General features: G+C 41.3%; 1 pseudogene; it reads left to right on the forward strand.

Annotated features, from left to right (window-relative positions):
- Positions 1–5,836: 5,836 nt before the first annotated feature.
- On the forward strand, positions 5,837–24,878 carry LOC138807395 (leucine-rich repeat-containing protein 14B-like; annotated as a pseudogene).
- The last annotated feature ends 1,593 nt before the right edge of the window (positions 24,879–26,471 follow it).

Genomic DNA, 26,471 nt, shown 5'->3' on the forward strand with positions numbered 1-26,471 from the left:
AAAAGCCAGAAATGGTGCTGTGGTTCAAGGGATAGAGCGCTAACCTTGAGCTGAAGAGCTGAGGGACAGTACCAAGACCCAGAGTTCAGGCCCCACAACCAGACCCCCCCCCCTCAAAAAAAGAAAAAATCACAAGAAAGAAAAAAAACATGAGTCCTTATCTTAGGGTTCATTTTGCCTAACATCAACTTATCTGACCGTTTCTGCTTGTCTCAGACATATACTAGTTATTGCAAATAAGGGAAACCATGGGACCTATGTTTCTTTGGGCCTGACTTCACTTAGTATAATTTGTACCAATCTTTCCATTTCCTAACAAATGGGGCAATGCCATTCTTTCTGATGGAAGCAGAGAATTCCATTGTGTATATATACCACATTTTCTTGATCCATTCATCTATGAAGGGGCATTTGGGTTGGTTCCATATCTTAGCTATGGTAAATAATGCTGCAATAAACGTAGTCGTGCTGGTAGCTTTAGTGTGGCCTTGTTTGTGATCATTTGGGTAAACGCCCAAAAGTGGTATTGCTGGGTCATAGGGGAGCTCTATATGGAGTCTTCTGAGGAACCTCCATACTACTTTTCAAAGTAGCTGATATGGAATAATAAAATACCCTGAATAGCAAACACGATCCTTAACAGAAAAAATAGTGCTGGAGGAATATCAATACCAAATTTCAAACTTTACTACAAAGCCATAGTAATGATACCAGCTTGGTACTGGCACAAGAACAGACTTCAGTACTAATGGGATAGAATTGAGAACCCAGAAATGAACCCACAGACCTATAGCCATCTAATCTTCGATAAGGGAGCTAAAAAAAATAGAATGGAAGAAAGACAGCCTCTTCAGTAAATGGTGCTGGCAAAATTCGTTAATCACTTGTAGAAAACTAAAGCTAGATCCTTATATATCACCCTGTACCAGAATCAACTCCAAATGGATCAAAGACCTGGGTGTCAAAGCAGACACCCTGAAAACATTACAAGATAAAATAGGAGAAACCCTAGGTCTCCTTGGCACAGGCAGAAATTTTTGTAAAAGAGATCCAGAAACACAACAAATCAAAGAAAGGTTGGACAATTGGGAGTGCATGATATTGCAGAATTTCTGCAAGACAAAGGTCATAGCTGGCAAGATCAATAGGAAGTCCACTGATTGGGAGAAGATCTTCACTAGCCATACAACGGACAAGTGTCTCATATCTACAATATACCTGGAACTCAATTAAATCCCCCAACAACAAATCCTCAAAGAAACAATTGCCCAATAAATAAGTGGGCTAAAGAATGAAAGAGAAATTTCTCTGAAGAGGAAAGAAGGATGGCCAATGAAGAAATAAATGCTCAACCTCCCTAGCCATAAAAGAAATACAAATCAAAACAACATTGAGATTCCACCTCACCCCAGTTAGATTGGCTATAATTAAGAACTCTATTAACAACAGATGCTGAATGGGATGTGGACAGAAGGGAACCTTACTGCATTGTTGGTCGGAGTATAAACTTGCTCAACCACTTTGGAAAGTAGTATAGAAGATTGCATTTTGAAGCCAGCTTGGGTAAAATGTGAGTTTCCAGATCAACCAACAAGCAGGGATAATGGTACACATTATAATTTGAGCTATGAAGGATGAGTATATAGAGGATTGTGATCCGAGGCTGGCCCCTGGCAACAACAGAAATGGATACCTAAACCTACATGCTCAACGTTATCTTTTGCAAAATGTGGAAGAGAGGCCCTTTAAGGCATATGTGTGTGTGTTCTATCTGAATGTCAAGGGTTGAAGTGTTGAAGTAGCATGGAAAATAAAAACATGGACCTCTTCTTGTTGAACTGAGGAGCATAACGTAAATTCTTTTTTTTTTTTTTTTGTCGGTCGTGGGGCTTGAACTCTGGGCCTGGGCGTTGTCCCTTAGCTCTTCAGCTCAAGGCAAGCGCTCTACCACTTGAGCTACAGCGCCACTTCCTAATGTAAATTCTTCTATGAACTCAGGAATGCAGCTCAGCTGAATCCCAGCTTTGAGATATTGCAATAACAGACTTTCATCAATTTTTCCTGCTACTGGAAAAAAGATACTAAACGAAATATTAGTGCTTAAGTCTCAAACACCTCTCTTTCTCATCCACTTCAGAGTTTACATGATGGAGAATGATCAAGTTTTCCTGGGGGGACAATGCTCACCAATATGGGGCAGGATTTATCAGGCATGTGCTCACTAATATCTGAGAAAGCAAGATTGGAATAAAGGGGATATTTGGGGGTTTTCTCTTGGGTGGTATTTTTTGTTTGGTTTCGTTTGGTTTTTGCTAATCCTGGGGCATGAACTCAGGACTAGGGTCCTGTACTTGAACATTTCTGCTCAAGGCTAGTACTTTACCACTTAAGCCACAGCCCTATTTCTGGCTTTCTTTGGTGGTTAATTGGAGATAAATTTCTCAGGAAGTTTTCTTCCTGGCCTTTCAACTGCAATCCTCAGATCTCATCCTCAGCTAAGATAACATGTATGAGCCACCAGCAACCAGCTGGAATACTTGGATTTTCTTGCTTTTTTTGATCCTGTGGGGCAAGCCAGACAAAATGTAACATTTTCTTTTACCAAATAAGAAAGAGAAACTTTTAAATCCAACTGTATGTGATCTGTTAGAATGAAGAGTTTTAAATTTTATAAAAACTTCATATTTTCATTGTGCTAATACACAGAATCTTAAAAATCCAGAAAATATTCATTCTGATTATTATTATTATTTTGTTGTCTCAAAAAGAAATTGAGGCATTCCTAAATGGTCGTGTTATTCTTTCCCATATTTTCTTTTAAAAGGTCTTTGATGTGCCTCTAAATGTTACTGGTTTCTGCAAGATAAAAGAAATTCCCTAGTACCACTTGAAATATAATGCTCTCCGTTAGAGTTTATGAGAAATTTCTACCTTCCGCATAAATTATCACTTCAGTTAACTCTGTTAGTGTAAATTGTGTCTCTCTTAGGAGCCACAGATTTGCTAAATATTAGTCAAAGAAATAATAGAAGCCATTCTTATAGGAAATGATCAGTTAAAACAATACTTTTGTTTATGAGTATGTGTGTTGTGATTTGGAGTTTTTTCATAGAAGTCGTGGGGATGGAGCACAGGGTCTTGTGCACACTTCGCAAGAACACTACCACTGAGCTGCATCCCTAGCCCCTTGTGTGTGGTTTTGAAATCATGATGTCACAAGCCTGTAATAGAAATCAGTATAGCAATTCTGGGATTTGCCATGCATTTATGGAAACGCTGAGGAAAGATGAATTTTTAAAAGTTCCTGGATGTGGTTTTCATATCCTAACATTAGGGAAACATTGAGAAAGAACAAATATTAGTAGGTTTCTTGAGTGCTGAGAACAACCAATATCATTTGGGTTTTTTTTTTTGTTCTTTTGTGCTAGTACTGGGGCTTGAGCCCAAGTCCCTTAGCCCTTTTCACACAAGGCTGGCTCTCTACCATGTGAGTCACAGCCACAATTCTAGTTTATTTTGTATATAATTGGAGATCAAAAGTCCTGACTGGATTAGCTGCAAACTGTAATCCTCAGGTCACAGCCTCCTGAGTAGCTAGGATTACAAGCATGAGCCACTCATGTTGAGCTGTCATTTTGGTTTTTATCAGCCCATGAAACACATCTTTAATACTAATTTTCATGTTTTGACATTTTAAACTGTGGTGAATTATAAATAACCAAATTTCCAATATATAAGTGTTTAAGTTACATTGGTCATATTCATAGTGTTGTGCAACCATCACCAGTATTTAAATTTTTTATTGCTTCAAACAGAAACTGTAGAGCACATGGGCAGCAAAGATGGTGCTGGGAGGGAGTAGAGTGGGCAGAGCCCAATTGACCTTCTGATCAGTTCCTAACCAGTCCGTGAAGGCTTAGGTGCATGATAGGGTATGACCTTGACAGTGATTGGTTCCTCTTCCTCCCTTGCCTTTTTGTCTTTAAAAAGGGCTGCTCTCTGTTAATAAATGAGTTTTCTACCTGCTGGATTTGGCTCCCTCCTGTGTCTGATTGTCTCCCGGGCTGAGGGAGGCTGGGGAATGGGCGAGCGCCGCACTTACCTTTCCTCAGACCCCGTCCGTCTTTCGTGGGACGGACAAAGACCCGACAGAAACTGTATCATCATTAATCAATAAATTGTCACTCATCTCTTCCTCCCTCTAACTGTGGACAATCTCTAATCTGCTATCAGTTTCTGTTGTCTATTCTAGATATTTCTTATAAGTACAATCATACATGAGCTATGCTTTTGTGTCTGGTTTGAAATACTTAGTTTTATAATGTTTTTCAAGGTTGGTGCAGTCCATGTTACAGCATGGACAGAGTGTCATTTATTTCTTGTGGCACATTAATTTCCACACTATGAGATGCCATATTTTGTTTATTCATTCATCTATAAATGAACATTCGGAAGGTTTCTCTCCAGTATTTATAAATAAGGCTACAATGAACACTGGCATCCATGTAAGTTCTATTGTCCATTGTTTGTTTGTATCTTTACAAATAGAATTGTTGAGTCATATTGTAATTCTATGTTAGACTCTTGGAAGATTCACCAACTTGTTTTCTATGTGGTTGTAACATTCTACATTCTCATTACCTTAGCTGTGCCAAAAGAGTTCAACTCCTCCTCTTTTTTTCCTAGTCCTGGGTCTTGAACTCAGGGTCTGGGCACTCTTCCTGAGCTTCTTTTTCTCTACCACTTGAGCAACACCATCAGTTCCAGCTCTCTCAGTTTATGTGGTACTGAGGAATTGAACCCAGGACTTCATGCATGCTAGGCAAGCACTCTACAACTAAGCCACATTCCCAGACCATTTTCTGTATTTGTTTTAAGTCACAGTCATTGTAGAAGGCATGAAGCAGTATCTTCCTGTGATTTTGATGGCATTTTCCTAGCAACTTTGGGGTTGCTTAGTGGTGCTTTATCTCTCTGCTTTGAAGAAATGTTTGTTGAAGTTCCACAACTATTTTAAAGTGAATTTCCTTTTGTGTTACTTGATTGAGGAGTTCTTCATATATTCTCTGAGGTTAAAATCTATAATATATAGTTATTTTCTCACATTATTTAGGTTTTCTTTTAGCTTTCTTGGTAATGAAACTTGGTCTGTTTAAGAATAGTATCTAATTTTTTTCTTTGGATAAAAAGGGATACAAAAGTTCTTAAAATAATAATAACAGCCATAATTAAAAATGCCATGGGTTTTTCTCTCAGAGGTTCATTCTTCTTAGTGTATAATAGATTAATTAACCTCTTTTCTTGTGTGTGTAAATAAAAGCTGCTTTTAGTTAGGAGCTCTAGAGTTTTTCAGAGGTTAAAAATGATAAAATTTGATAAAACTAAGTATTTATTTCACTTATAGAACAACTTTCTCTCCTCAACCTGAGTAATTATTTATACTATACTATTGGAGTTAGCTAATATTAATTAGAGGAAGGACTTTTTATCAAAGGAAGGGATTGCATAAGTTGTGGGAATACATGATGTATTGAGGAATACTTACAGGCTTCTGATATATTTTAGAAAAAAATTAAATTTAAGAGAATCTTCATCAGGCTGGGAAGTTGGCTCAGGGGTAGAGTGCTTGCCTGGCATGCCTGAGGCCCTAGGTTCAATTCCTCAGCATCACATAAGCAAAAAGAAAAAAGCCAGAAGTGGCATTGTGGCTCAAGTAGTAGAACGCTAGCCTTGAGCTGAAGAGCTGAGGGACAGTGCCCAGGCCGAGTTCAGGCCCCACAACCAGACCCCCCCCACAAAAAAAGAGTATCTTCATCATAGAATCTACAGAAGTTAAATGAGTCGTGACAAAGTTGAAGTTTGCCCAAATGCACAGAGTACAGAGATGAGACCAAAGTGGGTAAGTACTACCTGGATCTCCTTACTGTGAAATATCCTCCACATATTAATGGGATAAATGGAATTTTTCCCAAGCACACACAATTCATACCTTCAAGATAGAAGCAATTCCATTCAAGTATAGGCTTTGGAGGAATTTAACATTCAACAATAATTTTAAGAGATTCTTGATTATAGTAGACAAAAAGGATTATATTGACCTTTCAGTCTCAAAGCTTTATCCCTATTAGAAAATCTTCAAAAAATGATTTTGTGACTTTGGAGAAAATAATTAACTATAAAGCTTCATAAATTATATTAGGAAAATAAGTTCATAAAATGAAGAGTTGATGCGGAGTTATGAAAGACTTCATACTATTTTTCAAAGTCTCTTGGAATCAAAATCTGTTCTCAGTGTATTGAGAAAGTAGAAATGTATCTAGTGTTAGAATCATGGATACCTAAAACATTGAGTCATCCCAAAATTCATTGTATCCCTGAAAAGTACGTAGAGTTCTAGTATCTTAATGGCACTCTCATGTGGAACCCAACTATTTGTCTTGGCATTTAAAACTGGGGAAGTGTTTTCCAGGGAATGAACCTTTAAAATATTCTTTTCTAAATAAAACAAAGGAAAAATCTTTCTTAAATAATTCTTTAAAAGGATTCATCAGCTGCAGAGATCTGACATTATGGGTATCCGGGATGTGCAGGTACAGCAATGCCCTTGCGGAAGGGCTCTGGGAATATGGAGCCACAATGAGCTCCTGGCTAGAATATGCTGCCAACTACAGGCAGAGCCCTGTGCAGTTAGGTGACCTATTGAAGTCCTCATTTATTTCTTTGTCATTGAAGGCAACTTTTTTTTCGGGGGGGGGGGTCCGGTCGTGGGGCCCTTCTGGGCCTGGGCACTGTCCCTCAGCTCTTCAGCTCAAGGCTAGCGCTCTACCACTTGAGCCACAGCGCCACTTTCGGCTTTTTTCCTTTTGCTTATGTGGTGCTGAGGAATCGAACTCAGGGCCTCAGGCATGCAAGGCAAGTGCTCTACCACCGAGCCACCTTCCCAGCCCATTGAAGGCAACTTTGAGATAGTGGTGCAGGCCCTGGAATCAGCAGGTATGGCTGCTCTGCAAATGCACTGCCCCTCATTTAGGGAAGACAGCTTGAGCCCTGGGTAGCTTCTGCAGGTGTTAGGCCTAGCCAGGACAGGTTAGCTGTGCAAGCTGGAAGTGGCCCACAATGTGCGGCTACATGCTGGCATGTGCAGCAGTTGTTAGCCCAGGTGGGATTCCCTCGTCTGACTTCACTCATCCTCCCCATTAAGGCCTTTGACACACCCTTCACTTCTGTCCCAACTTCTAAGCATGAAGACTGCCTCCTTGGCTCCATCTCCTGAGAGCTCAGTCACATGACTTACCTGATAGAGCTGAGTATGGCCCTCTCCATGCTGACAGTGAAGATCCAGATTCTCCGAGGGTGAATCTCAGAGACTGAAAGGAGGAGGGATGGGTCAAGCACTCTGGTCATTGGCTTCACAGGCTGTAGGGGCACTGAGTGATAGGTAGAAGAACAGCTTATTCACAAAGCCCCAAGCTTAATGCTCTCTGGAGCTGCACATAAGAGAGCACAAAAGAGAAATAAAGAAGTTGGAGGACCAGGAGTGATCCAGAATAGTGAGGGACCTCAGGGGACTGCTTCTAGTTAGAAAGAGACAATGTGTAAGGTAGGCATCAAAACCAGGCTTGCAATCCCAACACTCAGAAGCCTGAGGAAGAAGGAAAGTGAGTTCAAGTCCAGCATGGATAACATGGGGAGACTGCCTCAAAAAACAAGGTCTGGAGGTGTAGCTCAAATATTAGAGTACCAGCCAGTGAGCAAAAGCATCAGATACTGAGTTTGAATGGTGTCTTGGTCTTCAAAATAAGAAAAGAAAGAGAGAAAGAGACAGACCAAGAGAGAGAGAGAGAGAGAGAGAGAGAGAGAGAGAGAGAGAGAGAGAGAGAGAGAGAGAGAGAGAGAGAGAGAGAGAGAAAGGAAGGAAGGAAGAAAGAAAGAAAGAAAGAAAGAAAGAAAGAAAGAAAGAAAGAAAGAAAGAAAGAAAGAAAGAAAGAAAGAAAGAAAGATAGAAAAAAAAGAAAGAAAAAAGAAAGAAAGAAAAATAAGGGCTAAAATGTGCCTTGATGCTACAGTGTTTGACTAGCACATGAAAAACCCTGGCTGTAATCCCTAGCATAGATAGGAGGAAGAGTGGGGGAAAGCAAGAAGAGCAGGACAGAGAGGGAAAGGGGGAGGGGGAAGGGAGAGGGAGAGGTCTCTGTGAAAAGAACATGCTAACTAATGGGTCTAGAATGTTGCTTTATAAGGCAAAGCTAACTATAGTGACTCCTATAGCTGTCTATTGTGGTGCAAAAAAAGTTCCCAACACTGTGTGACTGGCATTATCTCAGGTCAGGTATAGAAATCTGGCTCAGCTGGGTGACATGAGGTTGTTGTCAGCTGACTGTGGGACTGCAGTGTCACCCTGGCCTTTCTGAGCAGATATTAACCCAAGATCATTCATGGGAATTGGGGGAATGCCTGGCCTCCTCCATAAGCAGGATTATCATAAGGTCTTAGCTAATAGTTTCACCCATTTGCAGTTATGATATCAAGAGGGGCATGCACAGACAGTGAGGGACTCAGTCAGAGACAGGGCCCAGCTGCCCCTTTGCTGATGCTTGCTGCCAACACTATCTAAATCAGAATTATTGGATTGTGGATATGGTGCCTCAGTTGGGGATGTCTGGCTTTCCCTTCCTGGCTCTACAGTAATGGATTCTTCTATTGTTAGAGTAATGGCTCTTTGTTCTTACTAATGCCTCATTTCCTCTGTAGCAAGCTCTCAGAGTGGATGTTCTCTCCAGGATCATGTACATAACTCCTTTCATATGAAAATGGTTGTTGAGAGTTCTGGGAAGATGGCAGAGGAGAAGCTGGAATCTGAACAAGCTCTCCCATAGAAAGCAGTTTTAGAGTTCCAGTGAACAGTCCTAAGCCAGAGAATCACACCAAGTGTGTCATCACAGGACAGAGAGTTAGACAAGAGAGGGGAAGCCAAGGAAACGCAGCAGTTGCCGCTCCGGCGGCGGGGCCGCGGCGGCGGCGACCACCGCCGCGGAGACATACCTGAGACACAGAGAGTCGGGGACGAAGGAGCCAGACGCAGCGGACGAGCGGATTCTACTCAACACCAACAAGAACCGAGAAGGAGCGAACATCTTCATCCTGCTGTTTGCAGTCCAGAGACGACCCAGGATCCAAGACTCGGCGTGAGTAGAAGCCCGACATCCTCACTACTCAGGGAGCAGAGGAGGGAAGGCCACCCCTACCCCCCCAGCACCGGTGATCTCCATCTTGGATACCGACAAAGTTCGGAGGAGCTGCTAGCTCCAGCTCAGGCCTTGGAATAAAATGAGTCATTTAGCAGGTCACAAGAACTTAACAGCGAAGTGACCTGCCAGACTCAGCTCCATCCAGGGAAAAGTCACCCAGCTCAGGCGCCAGCCATCGGAGTGCCTTGCTTCACTGGGTAACCAGAGCCAGAGGCTGCCCCTCCCTCTAGCAGCCTCGACAATCAATTGAAAAACAGAAACCCTGAGAATGGCTCCAGGCTGGGCGCTGTGAGCTTTATCACAAAATAGCCCCAGGGAAAAGCTACTGTTTATTGAAAGGCCTCAACTCTACCCAGAACCTAGCCTCATCAACACATCCCCCTCTTTTGTGACTCTCAAAGCAGACCACCCTCCCAGAAAACTAACCTGGGAGGGGGATCTCAAAATCTTGGGTAAAGCAGAGCATTTTTCTGCCTCTTCCAACCAACCGACTTAAGAAACCAATCAAGCCACAGGACCTCAAGCTGACCAGAGACTCCAACAAGAGACTGGTTGCAGACAAAAGGGAGATACAGGATTCTTCCCACTCCTCCCCCCCACCAAAAAAAAAAATCTAAAGACTTTTTTTTCTTTTTTTTTCTTTTTTTTTCTTTTTTTTCTTCTTCTTCTTTTCTTTTTTTGCTTGTTTTTTGTTTTTTGTTACCTTATATATATATATATATATATATATATATATATATAAATTTTTTTCCCTTCTAAAACTTTTATTAATCTTTAATTTTTGCCTCTTCTGAAAAAATAATTGTTTCCCAGTAACCTTTTTTTTTCTCATCTTATAATTTTTATTTTAGGAATATGTGAATAAGAGTTTTCCTTTCTTTTCTTGTCTTCTTTCTCTTTTCCTTTCTTTCTTAATTATCTTTTTGTTTTTTATCTAGCTCTACTGAACTTCTGATCTTTTCTTCTCCCGTTCCCATCCTTAAAGCTTTTCACATCTCCTCTATGTCCCTCCCCTTCTCTGAACATATTCACATTCCTCTCTAAATAGACGGTCTTTTAACCTCTATAATAACATTAATTTTTACGTTTCTATTCTTTTTCTGGTCTCTCTTTATTCCCCTTTCCGTCTCTTCTTTTTCTCTCTCTCTCTACTTGCATTCTACCCACCTCATTTCCTGCACTGTGATTAGGACATAGTTAACTCTCCCTGTGCCTCCCCACACCAATCTATTCCTATTTTTTACCCACATCTCTCCCTAATCCTAATAATTTCTGGTTTTCCAAATTCTTTTCTGCGGTTCGAAGTCCTTTAACATATAGTCGTTTGATGTTGAATAGATGTATCTGTTGAACTAGATTGTATCTGTAGACTATTGACTGTACAAATGCAAACTTTGGTTGATGGTTGCCTTAAGATAGTGTTCTAGCACAAAACTGGTGCAATCTTTATCTCAAATGGGCCGAGTAAGCCGGAAAAACACAAGAAAAATGGCAAATTCGGGTATCTCAATTCCCAACCTTGATAATCAGTGATTAGAACAGATAAAGAATAATCCAGAGGAGAGTTCCCAAATAGCTCTACAAACACTAATAGCAAACATGATAAGTGAGAAGTTTGACAATGTACAAAGGACTCTGCATGAGCGTGATAGGGAGAGAGAGGAGGCATCCCAGAAGTTTATACAGGAATATCATAAGCATGAGGAAGCTTCTCAAAAACTGATACAGGATTTGCGTGAACAACTTGAGAATACTCAAAGAGAAAGGGAGGAATGGCGTGAGCAGGCAGAGAACACTCAAAGAGAACTGCAGGAATCCCACAGAAGGGAGGAAACTAATCAAAGAGTAATTCACGAATTAAGAGACCAGGTAGAGAATACACAAAGATCACTAAAGACATTCATGGAATCCATTAACAAAGAGCTGAAGGAAGTCAGGGAGACCACAAAGGGAATGCTGAATGGAACCCAACAGAAGGAATGGGAGTCCAAAGAAACCATAACCAATCAACTAAGTGATTTGAGAACAAACACTGAACACCAAATTAAGGAAGTAAAGAAAATCATACAAGACCTAAAACAGAGCTTCAACAAAGAACTTGAAGCCATCAAAGCTGACCAATTAGAAGGAAAAGAGATAAAAAAAAAAGTAGAGAGTCTTGACAGCAGGTTAGACCATGCAGAAGATCGAATCTCAGGGATTGAAGACAGCCTAGATATTATAGAGAAAGAACATACAACCATCCAAGACAAGTCCAAGAAATATGATAGGTCTATCCAACACCTGGAAGACACCATCAGAAGGCCCAATCTAAGGATAATGGGTGTAGAGGAGCACCTAGAAACAGAAGTTAATGGTCTAGGAAATTTGTTTAACAGGATGCTAGCAGAGAACTTCCCAAACATACAAAAAGATAGGCCTATTCAGATACAAGAAGCTTTTAGAACCCCAAATAGACCAGACCAGAATAGGGCATCCCACCGTCACATTATAATCCACACAGGATCAACCCAGACCAAGGAAAAGATCCCTAAAGCTGTCAAGGAGAAAAGGTTAATCACCTATAAAGGGAAACCAATTAGAATTACCTCAGATTTCTCAGCAGAGACAATCAAAGCAAGAAGAGCCTGGAATGACGTATGCCATGCCCTAAAAACAAACAACTATCAACCAAGAATACTGTACCCAGCTAAACTCTCCTTCATAACTGAAGGCCAAATAAAAACCTTCCATAGCAAAGAAAAATTGAAACAATACATCTCCACCAAACCAGCCCTGCAAAAGATTCTTAAAGATGTCCTACACATAGAAAACCAACAAGAACGCAACAAAGGCCAAGAAACTGCACCCAAACTGAGAATCCAAGAACCTTAGGAAGAACCCAGTTTTCACAGCCCCCAAGAAGGTGGATAACATGGCAGGAACCCCCAAATACCTCTCAGTCCTATCTCTTAACGTTAACGGACTGAACTCTCCAATTAAGCAACATAGACTGTCTAGTTGGATTAAAAAACAAGACCCCTCTCTCTGCTGCCTTCAGGAGTCACATCTTGCCCGTAAAAACAAACATATTTTCAAAGTTAAAGGCTGGAACAAAATCTACCAAGCAAACGGCCCTCATAAACAGGCGGGAGTTGCAATCCTAATATCAGATAAAATAGACTTCAAACTAAAATTCGTGAGAAGAGATAAAGAAGGTCGCTACATACTAATTAAAGGATCTCTCCTTCAGGAGGATATTACAATTCTAAATATCTATTCGCCAAACAATGGAGCACCCAAATTTATCAAAGAGACACTACTTTCCCTCAAATCCCATATAGATCCAAAGACATTAATTGTTAGGGATTTTAACACAACACTCTCCCCACTAGATAGATCACCTCGGCAAAAACTCAACAGAGAAACGGCAGATCTAAACAGCTGCATAGATCAACTAGACTTAACAGACATTTACCGAACATTTCACCCAGCAGCAACAGAATACACGTTCCTCTCAGCAGCACATGGAACGTTTTCTAAAATAGACCTCATTTTAGGCCACAAAACAAACTTGTCTAAATTCAGAAACATTGAAGTTATACCTTGCATTCTCTCTGACCACAAGGGAATAAAATTAGATCTCAACACCAAAAGCCACCAAAGAAAGTCCGGTATCACATGGAGGCTGAACAACACACTGCTGAATCATGAGTGGGTCATGGAAGAGATTAGAAAGGAAATTCAAATGTTTATGCTATTCAACAAAAATGAACACACAAATTACCAGCTCCTCTGGGACACAGCAAAGGCAGTACTCAGAGGCAAGTTTATAGCTCTGAGCTCCTACATCAACAAATTGGAGAGATCGGAAACTAACAATTTAATGACACATCTAAACCTCCTTGAAAAAGAGCAGCAAGATAAACCCCAATCCAGTAGACGGAAAGAAATAATCAAAATTAAATCAGAATTAAATGAATTAGAATCCAAAAAAACTATAGAAAGAATCAACAAAACAAAGAGTTGGTTCTTCGAAAAACTTAACAAAATTGACAGACCCTTAGCAAACCTTATCAGAAAAAGGAGAGAACACACCCAAAGTAATAAACTCAGAGATGAGAATGGAAACATCACCACGGAAACAACCAAGATTCAGAACATTATTAGGGGATACTTCTCAAACTTTATGCTAATAAGTTTGAGAACTTGACAGAAATGGACCTTTTCCTAGCAAATATTGACATGCCAAAACTAAACCAAGATGAGTTAAACCAGCTTAACAGGCCCATATCAAGTATTGAAATAGAAACAGCAATAAGAGACCTCCCAGCTAAGAAAAGTCCAGGACCAGATGGTTTTACAGCGGAATTTTACAAGGCCTTCAAAGCAGAGCTCACACCAATACTCCTCCAACTCTTCAATGAAATTGAAAGAGAAAGCTCACTACCGAATACATTCTATGAAGCCATCATAACCCTCATCCCAAAACCAGGCAGGGACTCATCAAAGAAAGAGAACTATAGACCCATTTCTTTGATGAACATTGATGCAAAACTTCTCAACAAAATTTTGGCCAATCGACTTCAACAATTCATCCAAAAAATCATACACCATGATCAAACAGGATTCATTTCAGGGATGCAAAGCTGGTTCAATATACGCAAATCAATTAATATTATTCATCACATCAACAGGAGCAAGAATAAGAACCACAGGGTTATCTCAATAGATGCAGAAAAAGGATTTGACAAGATCCAACACCCCTTTATGATGAAGGTTCTGGAAAAATTAGGAATCCATGGAACATTCCTCAATACAATAAAGGCTGTATATGACAAACCTACAGCCAGCATTATACTCAATGGTGAAAAACTAAAGCCATTTCCTCTTAACTCAGGAACAAGACAAGGATGCCCACTCTCTCCACTTCTCTTCAATCTAGTATTAGAATGCCTAGCTACAGCAATAAGACAAGATGCAGACATAAAGGGGATCCAAATAGGGAAAGAAGAAATAAAACTCTCCCTCTTTGCAGATGACATGATCTTGTATTTAAAGAATCCCATAGACTCCACTCCCAAATTACTCAAGCTGATTCAAAACTTTGGCAAAGTAGCAGGTTATAAAATTAACCCCCAAAAATCAATGGCTTTTCTATATGCCAACAATGAGAAAAGTGTGGCTGAAATTAGGAAAGCAACTCCATTTGTAATAGCCCCACAAAAAATAAAATACCTAGGAATTAACTTAACCAAAGAAGTGAAGGACCTCTATGATGAAAACTTTAAAATCTTGAAAAAGGAAATCAACACAGAACTTAAAAAATGGCAAAACCTCCCATGCTCCTGGATTGGCAAGATTAACATCGTGAAAATGGCAATACTTCCCAAGGCTATCTACAAATTCAACGCGATACCTATCAAAATTCCACCCTCATTCTTCAAGGAAATAGAGGAGGCAATCCAAAAATTCATATGGAACAATAAAAGACCCCGAATAGCAAAAACGCTCCTCAACGGAAAGAACACTGCTGGAGGAATATCAATACCAAATTTCAAACTCTACTATAAAGCCATAGTAATCAAAACAGCTTGGTATTGGCATAAGAACAGACCTCAGGACCAATGGAATAGAATTGAAAACCCAGAAATGAACCTACAGACCTATAGCCATCTAATCTTCGATAAGGAAGCTAAAACAATAGAATGGAAGAAAGACAGCCTCTTCAGTAAATGGTGCTGGCAAAATTGGTTAACTACATGTAGAAAACTAAAGCTAGATCCTTATTTATCATCCTGTACCAGAATCAACTCCAAATGGATCAAAGACCTTGAACTCAAAGCAGACACTCTGAAAACATTACAGGATGGAATAGGAGAAACCCTAGGTCTCCTTGGCTCAAGTCGAAATTTTCTGAATAGAGACCCGGAAGCACAACCAATCAAAGAAAGGTTGGACAAATGGGATTGCATAAGGTTGCAGAGCTTCTGCAGGGCAAATGACATAGCTGGCAAGATCAATAGAAAGCCCACCGATTGGGAGAAGATCTTTACTAGCCATACAACGGACAAGGGTCTCATATCTAAAATATACTTGGAACTCAAAAAATTAAACCACCCAACAACAAATCCTCAAAGAATCAACTGCCCAATAAATAAGTGGGCGAAAGACTTAAAGAGAAGCTTCTCTGAAGAAGAAACAAGGATGGCCAATAGACACATGAAGAAATGTTCAACATCCCTAGCCATAAAAGAAATGCAAATCAAAACAACATTGAGATATCACCTCACTCCAGTTAGAACAGCAAAAATCAAGAACTCTAACAACAACAGATGCTGGAGGGGATGTGGACAGAAAGGAACCTTACTTCATTGTTGGTGGGAATGTAAACTTGTTCAACCACTTTGGAAAGCAGTATGGAGGTTCCTCAGAAGACTTCACATAGATCTCCCCTATGATCCAGCAATCCCACTTTTGGGCATTTACCCAAATGTTTACAAACAAGACCACACTAAAGCTACCAGCACAACTATGTTTATTGCAGCATTATTTACCATAGCTAAGATATGGAACCAACCCAGATGCCCCTCAGTAGATGAATGGATCAAGAAAATGTGGTATATATACACAATGGAATTCTATGCCTCCATCAGAAAGAATGACATTTCCCCATTTGTTAGGAAATGGAAAGGTTTGGAAAAAATTATATTCAGTGAAGTAAGCCAGGCCCAAAGAAGCATAGGTCCCATGGTTTCCCTTATTTGCAATATCTAGTATAGGTATGAGTCAAGCGGAAAAGGTCAGATAATGTGATGTTAGGAAAATGAACCCTTAAATATGTATTTTAATGTTTTCATTTCTTTCATGCATGTGTTTCTAACGCATTTATAAGATTATTTCTTTGTTGCTTTGTATGTCCCTCCCCCACAGTGTAACCCCCGCTTTCACTATATTTGATGTCAGTATAACATGTGGAGGTGATGGGGACAAACAAGTCGTTTAAGGATTCAGGTGGACCTGTTGCAACAATGAGAAGTACAAAATGTCATGTCAAAACCAGCTTTACAATGTCGGTGTGTGGGGGGGAGGGGGGTATAATTGGGTGGGGGGAGGGGGGTAAAATTGGGTGGGGGGAGGGGGGAGGCGGGGAAGGGAAGTGAAGGGTAAACAAAGGAGGAGGCTGCAATGCTTGGTAAGAAATGTATGCATTATCCTGCCCATGTAATTGTAGCCCCCCCTGTACAGTATGTTCTCAAATAAAATAAAATACAATTAAAAAAAAAAAAAGAAAATGGTTGTTGATAAAATCTGCCATTTAGGTGAGATGAAGACAAAGGTTTCGTTCGTTCAGGTTAATTCTGAACCACACAGCAAGCCCAGAAGCTGTAGACTGTCTGAAAGCAAGGGAGCCAGCCTGCATCCCAGTGAACCATATTTATGGACACAGACATTTGCATTTCATGTAGCATCATGTGTCACAAACTATTTTCATAGACTGCATGCAGTCAGGTAAGAACAAGACTTGCCATGCAAGGTGTAGTCTTTGTTCTCTGTGACAGACAAGCAGATGGATTGCTCACATCCATTGTTGCTCACATGGAACTCCTCTGATTAGTGCTGATTATTCCATGTTCTAGAGCCCGTTCAGGACATGATTGAGAATGCTGGACCTGGCCAATTGTGCTCTGAACCATGTGGACATGAACTTCTTGGCAGACTGTATCCATGCTGCCCAGCTGGATGTGTTGCACCTCAGTAGACACAATCTGCTTCATTTATATCCTTCTACTTTCCTCAAGCTCCGGCAACAGGTTGCCCAGATAGTGCGGGTGTGGACCCCAGTGGAGTGTGCTATTACCCATAGCTATGTGGTCATGATGATCCTGGGCCTGTGTTCCTGCCTCTATCTCTAGGAGCTCAAGTTCCTTGCTAACCTGCTGTCAGCCTGTACCCTCAAGCGCCTCTTCTCTGCACTGTGTAAACTCCCTGAACTTCATTACATGGAGTTCCTGGTGCCTAAGAAATACTACCTGGAGAGTACTAGTATGAGCTGGCCATGTCCACATATGATCAGTAGAAATATGCTTGATTGCAGAAGAGCTGCATGCCATGCTACTATGGGCCAAGCAGGAAGACATCCCCACCTCCCACCACTTTTCTGGAGTTTTCACCCAATAGTTAATGAGACCAGCCATGAGCTTGGTGCTTTCTTGTTTCAAACTTTCAAAACTGCTTTAGAAAACTTTCCCAGGGGCTGGGAAGGTGGCTCAGTGGTAGACCGCTTGCCTTGCATGCTCGAGGGCCTGGGTTTGATTCCTCAGCACCACATAAGCAAAAAGAAAACCCTGGAAGGGGCGCTGTGGCTTAAGTGGTAGAGTGCTAGCCTTGAGCTGAAGAGCTGAGGGACAGTGCCCAGGCCCAGAGTTCAGGCCCCACGACTGGACCCAAAAAAAAAAAAAAGAAAACTTTCCCAGAACATTAAAACAAGTAGAGTAGGCCCTTGAATTGTGCTAAGGAAATGTCTTGCATTTCAACCAGCCCTGTTGCCCAGAGATCAATCCCTATATCAGATCCTAAGGCTAAGATGAAAGCAAATGTAGTTTCAATGAAAAACCTTTGTTAGAGAAAGCTGTAGATACACATGACAGACAATGTAGGAAGAAAACATGCCTTCTAAATGTGACATCGGAAGCCCTGGGGTTCAATTCTTTTTCCTTTTTTGTGCCAGTCCTGGGGCTTGAACTCAGGGCCTTTGCACTGCCCCTGAACTTCTTTTACTCAAGGCTAGCACTGTACCACTTGAGCCAAAGCACCACTTCTGGTGTTTTCTGCTTATGTGTTGCTGAGGAATCGAACCCATGAATTCATGCATGCTAGGGAAGCATTCTATCACTGAGCCATATTCCCAGCCTCCTGGGATTCAATTATAGGACTAGGTGAAGCTGTTACAGCAGAGGTCCAGGCATTGTGGTAGAGTGTTCAATTGGACCTAGGGCAGCATGTGCTGGAAGCAGTAACAGGGAAAAATCAGATCACTTGTCACAGAATACAAATAAAAGGTAATGGGTACATTTCTTATCAAGCATTGTTGCCTCCCACTTTGTTTCCTCTTACCATCCCTAATAAGAAATGTACTCATTACCTTGCTCATGTACTCATGTAATTGTAACTTCTCTGTAAGGTATTTTCACAAATGTGTGTGTGTGTGTGTGTGTGTGTGTGTGTGTGTGTGTGTGTGTGTGTGTAAATACAAATAAAAGAAGATCTCATAGAAAAACAAACAAGAGAAAAAGACTGAAAATGAAAAGTAAAATGGAAAGGGAACCCGACTTTTGGGCCTAGCAGAAACTCAGCAGATCTGGTAGGAATTGTTCTGCATGGTGTGGCAATATTTCCTGGAGAATGTTTGCAGGGAATAGAAGCAGGGCTGGTTTTTGGTTGTTACCAGTGGCTTTGTGCTTGTTTTGCTCTGCATCCAGCTCAGTGAAAGCCTGATTTGAGGGTATCTCATGACTAAGAGATGCTCCAGTATTTCTTAGTAAAATTCATATTCCATTTTCTGCTGAGCAGCTAGATTCATTTGACCACCAGCCTCTACCACTCCCAAGCCTCGTCCTTTGGTTCTACTAATCAGAGCCAGCCCTAGCTCTGGGAACAGGCATTAGAACTCTATTCTGTTACAGTAACATTCTTACCTGCCAGTGGCAGTCAACAGAGAGACCCAGTTCTCCTTTAGAGATGCCAGAGACGTTCTGCAGCTAGCTGAATCACAACTAGCTACCAACACTTTTCTGTTCAAGAGTTCCTATGACTCCAACAGAAGTCACATACTGGGGACTCTTTTCATTGCTCTCACTAAAACGCCACAGCACTGTATAACCTGATGTCCCCACATTCTGCTGCAGGAAAGGTAACAGGCTGGAATCTGTGCAATTTGGCTTGAAAAATTTGTTACAGTGAGTGAAAGATTGATTCCTGCCTAATTCCTCCAGCTCAAGCAAGACACCAGGTACAAGAAAACAAGGGTGGCCACATGCCTGTCAGCAGGCAGGTTCCAATCAGTGCCTGGCCAAGGATATAACACTTGGTCCCCAGGGGACAATAGCCCTTCATCCAGTGTAGAACATTCAACTTGTGGGCCTGGTCAAGGAAGTCTCCTTGTGGCCTAAGAGAGCATAAGCCACTTTTTATTTTCTGCTTCTTTGTGAAAACAAGCCCTATATAAGTCCATCCAAAATATAGTCCCTCAAACAACCTCCAAACCTGAAAGGTCTATGCACCTTGCTGGCAATAAACAGTCCCCACCTGTTGATCATTGAGTCTGGCCTATTCCTTTTCTGTTTTCCTCCATTTTCTTAACAGTGAGAATGCTGAAACAGGTATGTGGGTTCAGGAGACAATCATTCCCAGGTTGCCAATGGATGTTCATGGCTACTTCTAGATTTTAGGTCTGATCCTACTCTATTTTTACTTTGAGGTTACCTGAGATATCCTTAAAACAAATTCCCCTCATTAGTGTCTAAGACAACTTAATCACTGTTATTTCAATTCTTACAGGGTCTGAGAATGAGTCCATCAAAGCGGGCTTAGAGATTAAAGAAGTTTTTTAGGTGTTACAGAAGTTGTCCTGCCAGGGACACAGTGTAGACTTGGGAGCTAACACTATGACCCTAAACATGAACACAGCCTAGGCTAATGAAGGCAAAAAACACAAGCAGGTACAAGCTGCAAAGTTCTATTAATATGATAACATCAACTTTTTTTTTCAAACAAGGGACTTTTACAATGGCAATTTCCTGTTATTTCATTCCTCAGTTTCAAGCAAGAGATTATTGCATTCCTCAGTTCCCCATAAGAGGTTAATATTCTGACTCAGTGTCCTTGCTTGGTCTTGGGGTCTTTAATCCTAAGAGATCCTTACATTCCCCTTTCTTTTTGTAACTGAGTCAAATTCTTGACTCTTTTTCCTGACTCAGGAGGCTGTACTGGGCCTGAAGGGCCATCAGCTTGACAGTCCCAATTATTTTTTCTATAAGTGATATCAAAGACTTAACCACACAGGAACCAGTAATAACAAGTAGAAGAAATAGTATAATTGCTGGTGGCTAGGGATACTAGCCACCAGGCCAAAAGGCTTTGAACCCATACTAGATCTAGTTTAGCAGATGGATGCTGTTGGAGTCCTTCACACAGTTTACCTACAACCTTTATGTTTTCTTCTCCAGCCGTGATTCATTTACACAGTATCAGCACTCTTCCCTTAGAAAAACATAGGTTCCCTCTTTGGAAGCTGTGAGAAGGTCTAGTGCCCTATGATTCTGCAAGGCCACCCCCGCTAGAGAGTTCAGTTGTCTTTGTATGCATGCCAGAGACACTGAAGAGGCATGAGTATCCTCATCTACCCTCTCCTCAAATTCTTGAGCAAGTTTTAAACTATGTCTTACAGCACCTCCAGCAAAAGCTACTCCTCCAACAGAGGTAACCATACTCACCCCTAACATTATAGGAATAAAATCTGTCCTCTTGGTTAAGAGGTGGGATAACAATCTCTGAAAATTTTCACTTTTGGTATAAAGATTTAATTGGGGAACTGCTGTTATCAAAATCCAAGAGACCAAGGTTGGATTAATGTATGAACATAGGCTTCCATTGCACCAGAACATAGTAGGAGAAGGGGTGTGACATCAAGATACCTGAAGCAGTTTGTCATATTCCACAAGTTGAGTTGGTTGGTAAAATTAAATTGCTACAATCAGGGACATTACAATAGCAGAAGTAAGAAAACTGTCCCCTTGTCTCTGATTTTAAACTGCCAGTGGTAGTTAACATCATTTAGAGCACAGAAGCATAAATGAAAAATTATGATGAGATAAGTCTTAGCTTGAGAGGCTTTTCAGGGTCCTTATACACCATCCATTTGTCTCTTCTGGTAGCAGGGCCACCTTAAGTGGTGAAGCGTGGATCCAGGACCAGATCCCATTCACCTTGACAGTGGTTGGAGCTGTTAGGATAGCAGTATAAGGTCCTTTCCATTGAGGATAGTTAGTTTTTTTTTATGTCATATGACCCACACAGTGTCTCATGATCAGTAATTAGGGCCAACTACAGGGGCTGCCTGCAGGAGTGCCTGAAATTGGGAATGGAGTTCCTGTTGAACAGTCTGCAGTGCCTGTAAAGACTGGAGCAGTCATCTATGTCAACATTGCAGTTTTTAAGCGAGGACACAAGAAGGATGGTCTGCCAAACATAATTTCACAGGGCATAAACCCTTTGGAATAGACAATGCAATGGGAGCGCAAAAGGGCAAAGGGAAGGAGTCATTCAGTCATGGTAAATTTAAGAGAAACCCCTCTCACAACGAGTCTACCTGGCTGCTCTAATTAGCTAAACCAGCATCTAGATTGAAGTGGGCATATCCTTCCTCCCTACCATACAGATAAACATAAAGAATAGTTCCACATCAATTCACCCATCCTGACTCTATGTATATGAAAGCTAGTTTAATTTCATACCAACTTACTCATAAGCTTCATTTTTAAGACATACTCCTACCATTTGTTACATACTTAAACTTTCTGGGGTTTGTCTTCTTCCCCTTTTCACTGTGACAAACATTTTAAGACAATCCTTATTTTTATATCTTTTTTTTTAATCCAGATGAGATTTTTTTTCAATTCCTTTCTAAGGCTTTCTTTACTACACTCTTTCTTTCCCTGAGTTTCTTTGTGGCTTTTGGGCCCATTTTGCTTCTTTGGCTTGAGGAACCAGGTTATCAGAACTGCCTCAAGGCATCCCTTGGGTGGAGAATTTTGTTAAATTTTTAATTCTAATAGCAGGGGTGAGTTTCATTCCTCTTACTACCTCCATTGATAAAGATCTCTCCTTTATAGCTATTGTTGGAAGCGGCCTTTTACCACACCCAAACCAAGCAAGGCTTTGATTGTAGAGTGGATTTCTAGTTTCCTAATCCTTGAAGTGCCTGAGGCATGCCAGTGATATCATCCTTGCCCTCAATATCTACTGTGGGAATAGAGAGAGTTACTGGATATCACTAAAATAATATACCACAGACTCAGTTTCAGCAGATCCAAAGCAGCTTTCCACTGGGAAGCAGTCAGAGGTGATGGAGTCAGGCAGGAGTCCAGTCCACTGTCACTATGGTCAACATGGTCAGGATGACAACATAGATTTCCTTCCAGATGACTATAAGGCCGTCCTTGAACTTTATCCAGAAGGGTGGGTAGAAGCAGCAGCAGGGTCCCACACTGACTCAAAAGGGTTATCACACATTTTTCTGGGCTGCAAATTTCTACTAAGACTGGTTAAGGATATGTGGCATAGGCTTGATAGGCGGGTGTCCAGCTGGTTTTTAAGGCAACATTTGAGGCAGTGGCCCAGGACAATTGACCAGGGTGACAACTTTTATTAACTAGATAGTTCTTTTAATAAGGCTTGTAACCATTTCCAAAATGTGCAGTCTCCACACTTACACACTGTTAGCACTATGTCCCATGCCTCTTCCTTTTCAGGTAAGGAAAAAATTATTTCTGACCCCTTTTTGTGGCCATCAGTACTTTAATACAAGAACACATACACAAAGACATTAGAGAGGGATATGATACAATTCAAATAACATCTGGAGCTTGAAAATATTGTGCAAATGTGAATGTCTTAGAATCAGTAAATGAGAGTGGTTATATAAGATGTTAATAGTATGTTCATAGTAAAAAAGCAGTGAAGAAGTATGTGGGAACTCTCACTACTCTTTGCAACTCTTCTTTGAGTTTAAAATAATTTCAAAACAAGAAGGCTTTCAAGACAAGATATGGCTTAAGTATATCCATCCCATATTTTTTGGTTTTGTTTTTGAGAAAAGTGTTAAATCTTTGAAGAGGAAGCATTCACCCAAAGGGAGACAAAACATTCAAATCCAACTTTGACTCCCTAACCTGTGGCATATATCTCTGAATTTTTTATTTCCCTATAACTTCTCAAAGTACAAGATAGTTCTCAATTTGACACTTCGAGATTTGACTCATGGAGGTCGTTGGCACCAAAGGTGAGCAAGTAAGAAGCAACATTAGCCAGGCACCAGTGGTTCACACCTGTAAACCTAGCTACTGAGGAGGCTGATCTGAGGATCACGATTCAAAACCAACATGGGCAGGAAACTCCCTGCAATTCTTTTTTATTTTGGCGTGGGGGTCGGGTGGTGGGGCCTGAACTCTGGGCCTGGGTGCTGTCCCTCAGCTCTTCAGCTCAAGGCTAGCACTCTACCACTTGAGCCACAGCGCCACTTCTGGCTTTTTTTTTTCTGCTTATGTGGTGCTGAAGAATCGAACCCAGGGCCTCAAGCATGCAAGGAGAGCTCTCTACCACTGAGCCACCTTCCCAGCCCTCCCTGTGATTCTTATCTCCAAATAATCACCAGAAAACCAAATAGAGTTCTCGACCTCAGCTGAAGAGCACAAGGACAACGCCCAATCCCAAAGTTCAAGCCCTACTACCACCAAAAAAAAAAAAAGAGAAACAACATTAAAGCTGTTTGTTTTTTGGGCTTTGTGTATAAGCTACACATCCCTCAATTGTGAAATCATACAGTTTGGCTTTCCTTACCATGCCTTTTTCTCATAATATTCTGCATAATCTCCACTTATTTATGATGCATTAGGCTTTGCAGCAATAAATAAGCCCCATGATGAAAGTACCTCATTCTGTTCACAGCTTTGTACCCAGTATTCAGGACAACACTTGATATTCACTGAAAAGAAAAGAGACCATTATAATAAGAGATAATGCCTCAATAAAAGACATAAGGTCTGGGGATATCAACTTCCCACCCCCGCCTCTACCTCGAGAGCCCTCAAACAAGCCCAGATGAGCTGGTTTCTAAGATGATGTCCAGGTCCAATAGGCACTTTGGGCAGGTGACGTCTCTCCTGGGGACAGAGCAGCCAAAGCTTTTGCAAAACTATTGCTGGAAACTTATTTTGGAACTCTTGTGACAAAAGAACACTGAGAATTGCTTTGATGTGCTGATGTTTTCATCATTTTCTTGGTACTTCAAAGACAAAATAGTCGAGAAGCCAGCAGCAACAGCTAGCTCTGCTCAAAGCTTCAGGGTAATCCGTTTGTATGACTCTTCTAGCTCCACTAGGATTAAGGTGCACTCCCATCCATAGATGGTGAATTTGCCAACACAATGCTACAAATGACCAGACTTCATTTCTTTAGACAGCCTAAGTAGTTTGTCCTCTCCAATGTCCCTGGGAACATCAGCTTTTGATGTTACATTGGCAATATAGGAATTGTCTACATGACCAAGGGTGGAGCCACAAAGAGGCACTCCAGCCCAGGAATGCTAGCTAGTAAATGGAGAGGCCTCATGGAGGGAAGACCATATTCCAAGCAATTTCCAATCTATGACTCTTTCTCAAAGCTCTTTTGGGAGGTCTTCTATTTCACTGTTGTCTTTTTCATTCATTCCATATTAGCTGCAGCTCTGAGTGCCCAGTCAAAATCCTGGCAGATGGGATTGGGCAGAAACCTGAGTTACTGCCCAAAGAGGTATTATGTCTCATTCTCCCTGGAGACAGAATGCATCTTCCAACAAAGCTTGCTCAGCCTTTTGGAGAGGAGCACACATGAGCTGAATCCTGACAACAGGAGGAAGAAAACTTCAGAGGAGGTTTCAGGAGCCAGGGGGCAGAAAAGTCTTTTTTGTTTGTTTGTTTTATTATTAGTAAATTTTATTGTGAAAACATTGTACAGAGGGGTTACAATTACATGAACAAGGTAATGAGTACATTTCTTTTTTTTTTTTTTTTTTTTTTTGTCGGTCGTGGGGCTTGAACTCTGGGCTTGGGCGCTGTCCCTCAGCTCTTCAGCTCAAGGCGAGCGCTCTACCACTTGAGCTATAGCGCCACTTCCGGTTTTCTGGTGGTTTATTGGAGATAGGAGTCTCACGGTCTCTCCTGCCCGGGCTTGCTTTGAACCGCGATCCTCAGATCTCAGCCTCCTGAGTAGCTAGGATTACAGGCGTGAGCCACCAGCGCCCGGCATGAGTACATTTCTTATTAAGCATTGTTGCCTCCTTTTTTTCCCCTTACCATCCCTACCAGCCCAACACCCTCCCCCCCCCCCCGCTGAAAAGTCTTTACATTACAAGGGACAGTCACTTCCATAGGAAGTGTCTAAAGACTAGAAGTACCCTGTGGACAGTGTCAGCTGGCAAAGGCAGACTCAACCATCAGTTGATTTCATTCAGGCATAACATCCCAGTACTTGTAATATTCAGTTGTTGAAACTCAGGGTTTTGAGGACAACACAGGACTTACATCCAAGTTCACTGTAGAAAAAGCAACTGAAATGTGCTCTTTCCTAAGGTTGTAAACAAGTAGCCTTATTCAAACACCAAACAATAAAACCAGATTACATTATGTGTTTTAATGCGTATTTGTGTACATGCACAACAGACCTGGGCCTGTACATGGTCCCTGAACTTTATTACTTAATGCTAGCGTGTTCTGTCACTTGAACCACAGCTCAACTTCTAGTAGTTAAGTGAAGGTAAGGTTCTCGTGGGCTTCACTCTTACTAAGCTGACTTTGACCCACAATCCTGAGATCTCAGACTCCTGAGTTGCTAGGAATACAGGCTTGAGCTATTGGAATCCAGGGGTTCTTTAAATGCCAGGAATGGGATGGATAGATGACTAGTTCCAAGGTAATGATGAGATTATGCATGTCTGGGTAGAAGGTGAGAAAAGGGAGAAAGGATATAAAAAGATTGGAGCTAGAACATGGCAGGGAGATGCCTCATGTGGTGAAGGCTTCGGTAGGGTCTAGTGGGATGAAATCACAGGCTTTGAGACTGTCAGTTTTGGCTGCCTCCATCTTGAAACCATGGACAGAATGGGTAAGCTTTCTATGGCTAGAAGCCCTTTGGGTGATGACACAAACCATAGGAGGTGTATGAAGATAAGAAGTCACCCAGGGGTGGCTCACATTTGTAATCCTAGCTACTTGGAAGGATGAGATCTGAGGATTGTGTTTCAAAGCCACCCTGGGCAGGAAAGTCCATAGCCTCTTATATTTAATTAACCCGCAAAAAATTGGAAGCAGAAGTGTGGCTAAAATGGGAGGCTGACAACCTTGAACAAAAACAGCTAAGGAAGAGCATGAGGCTTTCTGTTCAAACTCCAGTACTGGCACACAAAATAGAGCATAGATAGACAGACAG

The sequence above is a fragment of the Dipodomys merriami genome, unplaced genomic scaffold, assembly GCF_024711535.1.
Source record: "Dipodomys merriami isolate MVZ:Mamm:240054 unplaced genomic scaffold, mDipMer1.0.p SCAF_101, whole genome shotgun sequence".
Classification (NCBI taxonomy): domain Eukaryota; kingdom Metazoa; phylum Chordata; class Mammalia; order Rodentia; family Heteromyidae; genus Dipodomys; species Dipodomys merriami.